The sequence below is a fragment of the Chrysoperla carnea genome, chromosome 1 (genome assembly GCF_905475395.1).
Source record: "Chrysoperla carnea chromosome 1, inChrCarn1.1, whole genome shotgun sequence".
Classification (NCBI taxonomy): Eukaryota; Metazoa; Arthropoda; class Insecta; order Neuroptera; family Chrysopidae; genus Chrysoperla; species Chrysoperla carnea.
The window spans coordinates 96,942,659-96,955,676 of NC_058337.1; positions in this window are offsets into that span (position 1 = coordinate 96,942,659).

Below are 13,018 nucleotides of genomic sequence, written 5' to 3' on the forward strand. Positions count from 1 at the left end.
ATAACACATTCATCCATTTCGGAACAGAAGCATAATACCCAATAGCTGTAGTGAATCAGTATCGTCTAACACATAGGCCAGTAAAATACATTTTAACATAGCACTAAATTACCGATCCCATTTTTATACCAAGTACATATATATAAAATATATCAAGGTATACTAATAGTATATATAAGTTTAGTCCCATGTTTAAGAATAGTGATAATACGAACAAAATTTTGGAATAGTTCTTCATAAAATCACCTAATTAATCCATTTTCGCTTGTCCGTCTGTCTGCCTGACATAATACGATAGCTCAAAAATGAAAAAAAATATATCAAGCTGAAACTTTTACAGCTTGCTCAGGGCATAAAAAGTGAGATCTAGTTCGTACATGAATAACATAGGTCAATTGGGTATTGGATCCGTAGGATCCATCTTGTAAATCGTTAGAGATAGAAAAAAAATTGGAACGTAAAAAGTATTTCTTATTAAAAAATAAACAACTTTTGTTTCAAACATTTTTTCGTAAACATCACTGTTTACCCGTGAGGGCAATTTTCCAGAAGTGACAATTTTGCTCGGAAAGCGAATATCTTGGCCTGAAAAGCTCATGCGGAAAATTTTGGTACGCTGTTAAACTTCGTATAAAATTTAGGGAGAACATTTCTCACTCTTTCATTTCTCCATGAAAAGCGGTAAGGAGTGATAAAATTTTTAAGCAATAGATTCCAAAACTAAAAAGTAAAAGTTTTAAAATGAGCTATTGTGGTTTCAAATTCGATGATTATTTCGCAGAATTTAGGTAAATTTTTTGTTAAGTTTTGTTCCTTTAATTATTAATTGTAGGTGGTAGAAGTTACAAAAAAAGTTTAGGGTAAATATAAGAAGCGAAATTTTATTAAAATGCATATTTTCCGAGATATCGGCCAAAAATTTTTTTTCAAGATGCAGCCTGAAGCTTCAACGGAATGTGTCAACATTTTGTGATTTTATACTCAGTTAGTGATCCTAAATCTGATAAAAAAAATTAGATTGGTAGTTTAGTGCGAAGTTGACAAAAAAAGTCTATTATTCCTGGTCTAACAACGTCAATTTGGCGATACATATCGAATACAACTCGTAAGTCTATATAGGTATATAGTGTGGAATAATGATCTATGTGACAGATGAAATGTTTGTGTACAATGTACCTTATCTGGTAAGTTCTACATATTAAGGTTCGTCGGACAGTACATTTCAATTGTACGTATTTTTTTAAACAGAAAAAAAAAAATTTATTTTGTGAAATAATTATTTAAATTTAGATAAAATTTAACATCACTAGTAATAGATTTATGTAATTTAATAGATTTATTTAATTACTAAAAATAATAAATAATAATCGTCTTCTGACTCTGTCCGTCTTAGAGGGCGAAAATTTTCGAGAATTTACAAAATTGTATGCGATCATTTAACATTTGCAATTCACAATCACAAAATGTTAAAATTCCTATTTTTAATGATTCACTACATAAAAACAACCGTTCGTTAGATTAGTTCAAAAAATTATTTATTCAGCAATTAATAACATCAAATTTTAAGCTATCCATTGTCTTAATGCCCGTTATATATCCATTATCCATCCATTGCCTTAATTGTATTTGTTATTGTTAGTTCCAAAATGGAAGGGAGCCTCTAATTCGTGGTTATGCTGTTAGTAAATATCTATTTTTGTCTTTCATTTCACAGGAAGCCTATTATTATGTTCTTATATCTGCGTTTCATTAAGGTCGGTTCTCATGCTACACTTCGGGAAAATGGAGATACCCAAAATATAAAGGTTTGGAAGCTGGAACAATGCATAACAATTAAGTGCTTATCATATGCTCGAAGAATATCCAAACGGCATTTCTCTACATAAATAAACAAATGCTAAATCTACCAAGTGCGACGTGAATTAGTTATCGCAACGTGCGAAATTACTGAGCACATAATTATCTACGGCATATGAGTGATGCTTTGGGTATGTTTTATTATAAAAATTACTTGCTAAATTTTGTGCTCGGAGATCGGAACTCGTTCTCAAATTATTCCCTCAGACAGATATCTTAGTAAAAACATGTCCGTTTTTCAATGACTATATCTTTATCAAGAAATGCAATTATTAAAATTCATACAGAACGCCCTGTAGACAAATACCTATGTCTGATATACTTCTTATTCAGTGACACTATGATCAAATATCTTGTGTTGCTTGTTAATAAGGTAAGGTGTTATCCAACGAAAATAACCAGAAACTAACCATATATGCACAAATCGAATCCTTCTTTTTAAAAAACAAATGCAAACGATCAATTTCTGTTTTACTTGTTTCGGTTTTATTATTTCTTCACTTTCTGACAGAAAATTCTTGTTTCTAGTCCTGAAACTGAAAAAAAAGTTTGGATATAAATTACTTATATGTATTATACTAGTGAGGTATATTCTCAATTTGCAAATACGAACGGAGTTCGTTATGCGCAACCAAGAAGTGAGTTGTGAATGCGACTTGACAATAAAAGCGCTTTTTTCCTTATGATAAATAGCGAGATTTGGCTAAACATAACAAATAGTGGGGAAAGAGAGTACTCAGTAAAATGCTTGCCTGCAAAATACTCCAGTAAACATTGACCTGAAAATTTGGGATTAAGGATTGTTCAACCTCTAGATCAAAAGTTATATGGTGCCAAGGGGTGCATTTTCCCAGGAGGTGGCAACCACCCATTCTAGGGCCTGGAAAGATACATGTGGAAATGGCAACAGAAATCGATTGAGCGATGAAATCGAACCAAAAAGTGTCATTTAAGTATATTTCGAAAAATCAATACTTTCCGAAGAAATTGCCTTTATCGTTAAATAATTCCCAAATAATAAAATTACAAAAAAGTTTAGAGAAAATTTAGCTCTTTTTCCGCAGAATATTTTACCTTCCAAACGTTTTTTTGTAACTTTATTATTTTTTGAGTTATTTAAAGATAGAGACCTTTTTTTTTTATTTTTCGAAAAAAATTTTTTACATTCAAATTCCAATATTTCAAAAAAAATATATCCGAAACTGCTATTATTTTTTGCAAGTAAAATAAGCAATAATTTTGAGAGAAACATATTTTTGTAATCTTAATGATAATTTACTCTAAAAAGGTAATAGACCTTTTTCACATATTTTTTTTCTTTTTTTTAAATGAAAGTAAATGTTTTGATAAATGGGCTAATTTTTTTCCCCGATTTTTTTAAAGCCATATGACCGAGGAAACAGACAATGAAAATCATTAAAATTCAAATTGGCGAAAACGATCCGGAAACACACGATGTTACATGAAGGTTGGTTTGACGTCATTTAGAGTTGATAATAGTGATATATTAATACAACTGTTGACAATGTTTTATTGTCATTGCTTGTCGGATTGACATCACAGATCACGTGTGCGGTGGAGCCAAAAAAAATCGTTTTAAAATATTTCAAATATTGTGTCTTTTTAACAATTTTTTTCATAGCGTTTTTATTGTTAAAAATGCGTAATTTTTGAGTTAGGGCTCTACTCGACCTATATTTTCATAAAAAATTATCAAAAAGCATTTCTGTTTTTCATTAAAGAGGTCTATTAACTAAATCAGCAAGTTTTGGACATATTAAAGCCACATACAATACGGAGTACGGATTGTTTCTTTTGGCGTTTAATACGTTGTCAGACAACTCTGCATATTCATTGATTGTCATTTTGTCAATATAAACATTTTGTTCTATAAAGATTTTGGATCAGAGTGACATTTGTTCAAAGTACGCACTATTGAGAAGATTCGTGTGATATCTTGAGATGTATCACTACGAAAACACTCGTATTTAATTATAGTATCTATATATTAATTTTTATGTAACTGATTTCGAGAGTATCTTCATATAATACTTTTACATACACGGACATTACAGCATCTATTTTCGTTGATTTAAATTTTTAAGAAATTATCTTTTTAAAACATATGAAGTATTTAGGCGCAAAAAGACGCAAAAAAGTCAAGGTTTAAGCTAATGTTTGAGCTTCAGATATCAGAAAACGTAAGGGTAACGATATAAAGGATTAATTTTTTTTTTTAAATATGGTCATATTTGGTTTTTTAACGATGTAGCGATGTAAGTAAGGAGCTCGAATGTTGGCCAAAAACAAATGTTTAGAAAGAATCCCAAAATTTTCGAAAAAAGGATTTTTTTAGTGTCTAAATCGACTTATATCATGGTTTTAACTGTTCAAACAAATTTTTCTTATATACTACAGAGGGGGTCAAAAAAGACATGAATCATCGATTGAGCTGTTTCAAAATTAAACACAAATGGAATGGATTTGATAGCTTAAAATAGATCGGTAATGACAGGTGATACTTCGACATGCATCTGAAGTTTTTCGAAATTTAAACGAAATTTTTCCAAAAAGGGTTCAATTTTCGAATTAACTAGAAAATATTTGAGTGTGATGAAGAGAATTTTTCAAATGTTCATTAAAAACTTTCTGCCAAAGTTGCAATATAAAAAACAAAATTTGTTTGTATACTGTTAATACTAGTATATAGATTAATTTTTAAATATCGCACCGTGCATGAGTTTTATTGGAGGCATTTCCATGGTGACGATACACTACTTTAATTTTAGAATTGTATGGATGCATATATAATTATATGGATTGAATTTATGACTTACATTAAAAATTTAATATTATTGTCTCACAAATTTAAATAAATAATTATGATAATTTACATTTGAACAAGTGAAAACAAACTGAGTTAATTGTTGAAATACCATGTATATAGACAGTGTTGATTATCACATTTCACATATACCTATATACATGTGACACATACATAACTAAAATTCCCATATACTATGAACTATATGTGAACTATATATAATTTGCACCCTCACGGATAAACCGTGATGTTTATAAAAAAATGTTTCAAACAAAAATTGTTTATTTTTTGATAAGGAACATTTTTACATTTAAACTTTTTATATCTCTAACGGTTTACAAGATGGGTCCTACGGACCCAAGACCCAATTGACCAATGTTGCTCATTTACGAACTCGACCTCACTTTTTCAGCTTGATATCTTTTTTCGTTTTTGAGTTCGTGTTGACAGCCGAACGGACGGATAACCGAAAATGGACTAATTAGATGATTCAGTGAACATCTATACCAAAGTTTTTTCAATATTTTTAAGATTTACAAACTTGGGACTAAACTTAATATACTATGTATATTTCATATATACATGGTATAAAAATAATATTTGTGCAATCTGATTTCTTATTTTCACAATTTTTAATGCATTAAGTTTAAGTAATTAGTGTTTTTCAATAATTTTAATTTGACCTTTTCTATAACATTAACATGTAAAGATTTGCAAACTAGTCATAACAGCCTCCTTTATCGTCAAAATTTTTCACTGGAAGCGCTAGCATCGATTTTATTGTCCCTACCATAACTACACACACAATGAATTGCCTTACTGTCAGAGAAAATGAAAATATAGTTGTTTTTTTACACGTTCCCATTCATGGTAAAATAGGGATCAATTTTGTTTGTTTAAATGGAACTAAGTTTGTTTTGTAGCGAATTCCGCGAATTCCGCGGTCTATATTTCGGAAATTTTTCCCAAGATCTCACTTTATAGCACCTGATTTCAAATATTTCCAGGTAAAAAAGTTTCCGTCAAGAAAATATTTAACCAGCAAATTCTGAATTTTTTTTTTCTTGATTCCTAATTTTATTGAAAAACAAGAAATTTTTGCCATAAAATTTTTTTATATTTTTAGATACCATTTGGCTATAAAATTTTTTCCTATTTAGGTCTATTTCTAAAAAAGTTTTCTATGCAGTAAAGAACGAATTTGCTTCATAAAATATGTAGTTTGATTAAAAAAAAAAACAAAATTGACCTGTATGACCCTGAAGGCGTCTCTGTAAAAAAACAAAATATTGTATTTTCATTCTCCATAAAAACGAACCTAAATGTGTTTTCACGTTTTATGATTTTCCAATTCGTTTTCGAAGTATAAAGGAGAAACTAAGATTTAAAAATCATATTGTACCCATCTTCAAATGCTTTTCTGAATCCCCCGACTGCAAAGTAATGTTTGCTATTTATTTCCATTTTCTAGATTGCATAATAGGGGATAATCCTGATGCCGAATTGGCTATATTACCCATAAAAATGTAAAACTAGACTTGATATCATGACAAAATTTGTAAGTGAAATTAAAATTGATTAAAAAACGAAGAAGTTATAAGAAATCACAGATTGCATTCAAGATTGCCCATCTCCTTTTAGCAAAACAAATATTTATATGTAATCTCTATGGCGATACGCATCTATGACGTCATTAGTGGGTATCTCCCTCTTTATTTAATTAGGAGTTTTAAACGTTCATATCTTGCGTACTATAGTAATGATTTTTAAAACCAACTTCACTTTTCTATTCGTGAAGTGAGAATTCTTTATCTGAAGTCATAAAAAACATTTATTCCGATCTCCTATTGCGAGAATTTCATTCTCTAATACAATAAATTAAATCACTTTTTAAGATTTCAGAATATTTATTTCAAAATTTTTAAATATGTCTTGACGCATTGCTTTTACTGAATTAGCTGGGAAACAATGAAAAAAAGTGTAAAATTTTACACATTCATTTGAAATTAAAAGAAATATTAAATTTTTTTTACTTTAGGAAGTAGGGTACTTATAGAAAAATTTGATTCGATAAATCAGAATGGTAGATTTATTCATCCTTGAGTTTCAACCTCAAATAAACTGATATTAGTAACACCGAACTAAAACTAAAATATTATATAGAGTATATTATTATTGTTATTGTGTTTTTATTTATGATATGATTCTTCTGATCTGCTGTTATTTATAAAAAGGTGTCTGCTTACACGCCTGATTTGGTGTTCAAGTTCATCATCAACATAAATACAAACAACGCAAACATATACAGCCCGAATACAGGGCATTCAAAAGTATGGGAACAGTCGAAGAACTTAAGAAAGATATTTTGTTATGAAAAAAAAACTGTCCAATAGAGAAATTGTATGTTTTTTAATTTAATTTTATTCTTTCAAAAGTTGTTAAAAATTAATAAAAATAATTTTAATTTTTTGTAAATTGTTTTTTCATGTAATTTTATACATGAAAATGGATTTATTTCTTAACTATAAATTCAAACGCCAGTGACGTCAACACATCGTTTTCAGCATCGCCACCCTCCGGAGAAATGATAAACATAACATGCAGGATGATAAATGGTTTGTTTCTAAACTTACTTTCTATAAATTATAACGTAATTTACTAAAAAATAAGCTTTGTATTCAAAACTTTAACTATTTTTTTATTAATAAGTAATAAAAAAGTGGAATTCTAATTATTCTATCATTTATATGAATGAAATAAAAATCTCAAATAGAAAGCCTCATTTCTTATAATTCATCTTTTCCATGTTAAACAGTTTAAAATTTGTTTCGATTAATAACGTTAACAAGCGTAGATCGGAAATATTATTATAAATATCTGCATGATAATTTTAACTGTGTAATTCCAAAAATGACGAAACAATTTTTACGATTATAGCTTAAACTAACGCAAATCGAAAAAACTATCAAATAAGCATATGCATAAAAATTTAATGTATTAATTAATGAATAATACATTTTTATTTTTCATAACTTGAGCAAAAATCCTTACCCCAATCCCTGTATATTATAAATGTGAAAGTAAGGATGTTTGTTTGTTTGTTTCTGTGTTTTTGTTACGCTTTCACACAAAAGCTGACGAATGAATTTGAATGAAACTGTACAATAAAATATAAAAAAATTAATTTCAGCCAATGACATTTCACTACGTCATCTATGCGTATCATTTTGAACCATAAAATAAATTTTTCTGTGAAATTGTGTACGCTATACAATTCATGGCCATCTGTTCAAATACACTCAATGAATTAAGACTTAATAACATTTAAAAAATATTGAATTCTGTATATATATTTTACGTGTATAAAACGGGGATTTTTCCTATTTCGATTGTTATGGAAGGAGCATAAACGAGAGCAAGAGAAGTGGAGGCTATATTGCGGTGGTCTTTACTTTTAAGCCCAGGAGTTTCCAGCTAGTTTTTAATATATTTGTAATTCGAAATATATTTGATTGAAATCGAAATTTTTAACATGCATTTTTTTAACTCCTTTTTTGTATGGCTGGGTGGAAATTTGTAATTAATTTTAAACTAACTTCCCGATGAGCTAGAGACTTGAAATTTGAAAAACATAGCACACAAGTGGATGACGAAACATTCACATAACCCTTAAAAGAAGGTGCCTACCACGTTTTTTTAACGGACTTAAAAGTATAAAATAATAAATAGCTATTAAAATACTTGTAAAATTGGAAACGAAAAGGATGGGGCGCATGCAATACATAACTATAAATAGTGTAGTGCATGCTGCTCGCGCCCCATGCTTTTCTTTTCCAATCTTATAATTATTTTAATAGTTATTTATTATTTTATACTTTTTAGTCCGATATAAAAGCATGGTACATTAAAAATTTTTTTTAATTTTTATTTTTTTTGTTTTTAATTTGGAGAATTTGAATCTATATTAAACAAGTGAAAACAAACAATTGACTGAGTTAATTGTTGAAATACCATGTATAGACAGTGTTGATGAAGCAATCGTTTGTTTTTTGACGTCACGTTAATAAAACAAGATATCCACTTTTAAATAGCTACACACACACTGATATTCTCATATTAATGCATACTATAAAATTTGCACCTAATAAGCGCCCTCGTGGGTAAACAGTGAAGTTTACAAAAAAAATTTTCAAACAAAAGTTGTTTATTTTTTATATAGAACATTTTTTACATTTAAACTTTTGTTCTATCTCTAACGGTTTACAAGATGGGTCCTACGGACCCAAGACCCAATTGACCCATATTGCTCATTTACGAACTTGACCTCAGTTTTTAGGTCCTGAGTACGCTATAAAAATTTCATCTTGATATCTCTTTTCGTTTTTGAGTTATCGTGTCCACAGACGGACGGACGGACGGTCGGACGGACGGACGGTCGGACGGACGGACGGACGGACAGCCGGAAATGGACTAATTAGGTGATTCTATGAACACCTATACCAAAATTTTTTTCGTACCATGAATATTTTCAGGCGTTACAAACTTTGGACTAAACTTAATATACTATGTATATTTCATATATACATGGTATAACAAACTTTGGACTAAACTTAATATACTATGTATATTTCATATATACATGGTATAAAAATGGAAGTTTACATCTAAGATTTTATAGTTGACTCCTGCCCCCAGTCAGGGAATAAACGAGAAGAGTGGGGATACGATTTTTATTTCATTAAATAGATTTTAAAACCATATTGGACTCGTGTGGAAACAATGTTTTTATCGAGCTTCTTCGACTGTTCTCATTCTTTTTAACGGTTCTGTATGTATGTATAATACCTAATATATACTTCGGCGAAATTGATTATATATAAAACATTTGGAAGGAAGAGAGTGTGTATTTTCAAAAAGGTGTTGTGAATTCATCAAAATATTTAAAAAAAATAATCGAAGAATTCGAATCATTGTTGTTATAACATTGATCGATACACAATGATATTCATTTTTTCTTCGATTTGATTTTATTATTTTTTTTTTTTTTTTAGTTTTATGTGTTCTGAAAGAATCTCAAATGTCATACATACATGCATTGGTTGATCTTTTTTTGCGACCCTTTTGTTTTAAACAGATGTTAACTTGTTTAAAGGATAAGAAATTTAAGAAGTGTGAAACACCTGAATTCGCGTTTTTAAAAGATTTATATAAAAAATTGTTTTCTGCCCACTTTGCCGGGCAATTCGTTGTTATTTTCCTTCAATCGTTATTACGAAGATATTGATGCAAACTTTCGGTTTCATATGCGATATTGGCATTTCAGAGATTAATTAAATTGAAATAAAATGCTAGGCTGCCATTTCGAAAGGTTGAATTTTAAAAGTTCTTTCTTATTACATATCCAGGGCACAAAATAACAAAATAAAAAAGACCTGTATCTTCACCTTATTAGAAGAAAAATGGCCTCTTAAACTCTTCAGAAATAACTTAAGTCTTAAATATTCATTTTTGAATATAGAGAAAAAACAACTATTTTTGGATGATCTTGTGACTTGATGATAAAAATAAAGTTTATTTAACTTTTTTCTAATTCCGAATGATGAGTACATAAATAATGTTTTAGATTAGGGAAGTTAAAGATTTTCCTCTTGAAAAATAACACTACAAATCAGGCTACAAATTATTTGGATGCACTTTGAACATTCTTAATAAGACTTGCGTTTGTAAAACCGCGAAAGTTTAACATATAAAAAAGCAACCTTCCTTTAAATTTAGGACCAACGAGTGAAGAACTAGAGTTGGAAAACTTGAAAATTTGTGTACTTCACAATAAATATTTTTAATCTGTCAGAGACAAAAAACAATTCAATGAGAATAAAAGTTTCTTTTTTAAAAGAATCTTTTTTTGAAACATTTGTTTTATAAAGTCAAGACGGTTGCGTTGAATTACAACAAGTCATTTCCTATCCACCGAAAATTACATAAAACATTTGTGTTTGTTAATTTAAAAAGAAATTGAAAATAATCTGGTCAATGATATAAAGTAGTGAAAAAATGATGAAAAACAAAAGTTTTTAAAACGTAATTATAATTTTATAGAAATAAAACATAGCATCTAAAACGGGCAAAAATCCATCAGCTTATGGAGTTCACAATATAAACTTAATTTTTTTGCGAGTTATTTAACGATAAAGACATTTTTTTGTATTTTTCGAAATTTTTTTTGAATTTAAATTGCCATTTTTCAAAAAATATTCATCCAAAACTGCTAGAACTTCTTGAGCCTGTTGCTGGTACCTAAATAAAGTTAATTGGAAAGCGGCAAGCATGAATTTTAGTTCCCTTGGTAAATTCATCAATTTTGTGCTCCCTTTTTTCATTTTCATGGCTTATATGACTTCAAAAAGTGTACGATATACTTTTTTCAAAAAACATCAAATTTTTCAATTATTTGATGTTAAGTACTCCGAATTTCAATCGCCAATAACTCGGAAAGTGTTGAATTTTCGAAATATGTTTCAATGACACTTTTTGCTTAGAATTTATTCTTATATCGAGAGTCACCCCGAGAAGGGGTGACTCTCACCCTCTGGGCAAGATCGCACATTTTTGTTTTTAACTTGTTTAAGTAAGCTTTAAGCAATGTGTTCACACAGTTTTTATATAGATTCATTGATGATTGGATTACGAAATTTTAAGATATTTATACATTACGGTTGGTTCTCTGTTATTGGTAAATGTTTGAAAACAATCAGCGGCACATTAGCAGGAGTTATCCAAAAAATGTTTATCATTAACATTTTAAATAATATTTTGATCAAATTTGAAAGAAGATGAAGACCTTACAGCCAGAAAATGATTCCTTACAGATAGAGTCTTTATGAGCTCTTAGAAAATTATTTATGACATCATTATTAAGAGCTCCAGAAGACGGATATAACATGTTAGATATCTTGTTTGATAAATAAAATTTTTCAGTTTATGAATTTGCATGCTAAAAATAAGTGCTTAATAAAAACAAAGATTTGATTGATTATATTTTGTGGATATTTTATTATATAGGAATTATTCTAAAATCTTTATAAATTTTGCAAAATTAACATAGATTTCTAATGTTTATTTAAAAAGGTGAGCTTGCAGTTTCTTTGTTATTGCAATCATCCTTATTCTAATACCATCTCTTTATTATACCATGTATATATGAAATATACTGTATAGTATATTAAGTTTAGTCCCAAGTTTGTAACGCTTAAAAATAATGATGCTAGGAAAAAAATTTTGTCAAAGGTGTTCACTAAATCACCTAATTAGTCCATTTCCGGTTGTCCGTCTGTCCGTCCGTCTGTGGACACGATAACTCAAAAACGAAAAAAGATATCGAGCTGAAATTTTTATAGCGTACTCAGGACATAAAAAGTGAAGTCAAGTTCGTAAATGAGCATAATAGGTCAATTGGGTCTTGGGTCCGTAGGACCCATCTTGTAAACCGTTAGAGATAGAACAAAAGTTTACATGTAAAAAATGTTCCTTATCAAAAATTAAACAACTTTTGTTTGAAACATTTTTTCGTAAACATCACTGTTTACCCGTTAGGGCGCCAATTAGGCGGAAATTTTATAATATGTACTATACTTGATTATCAGTTATGTATGTGTCACATGTTTGTATGTGTAATGTGATAAAGAAATCAACACTGACTATGCATGGTATTTCAACAATTAACTCAGTCAATTGTTTGTTTTCACTTGTTATTGTTAAGTTCGAAATTTTTTTAATATTGACTGTTGTTTGCAAAAAGAATATTTAATATTATTTGAAATAGTGAATTCACTTAGATAAATTACAAGAACAATATTTTAATAAAAATAATAAGCAAGAAAATAAAATAAACAAGACCAAATGCAGAAAATTTAATAAATGAAAAACATTCTGTTATTATTGCTAGTCGCTGCCATATTTGTAAATCTTGTAATAAATCATTTGATTGAGGTATTTTAATAGAAAATTATGATATTTGTATTACATAATAATTACCGTACATAATAAAATATAAATACAGCTGTTCAAATAATGGTATATATATATATATTTTTTTTATTCTTGATAATTACAAATTTGGTGAAAAATTTCTCAAAAGGTGACAAATCAAGATTCCACATAAAACCATAAATAAAATACATAAATAAATTTATTTTGGTATTTAGTATATTCTCTCTTATTTTAAAACCATAACTTTTTTAAGGTTATTCGAGGTTGTACAATAACATAGTCTAGATCTAGTATATACCGTGGAAATAATTGTAATATTGTAAATGCATAAAAGTATTATTGAATCAG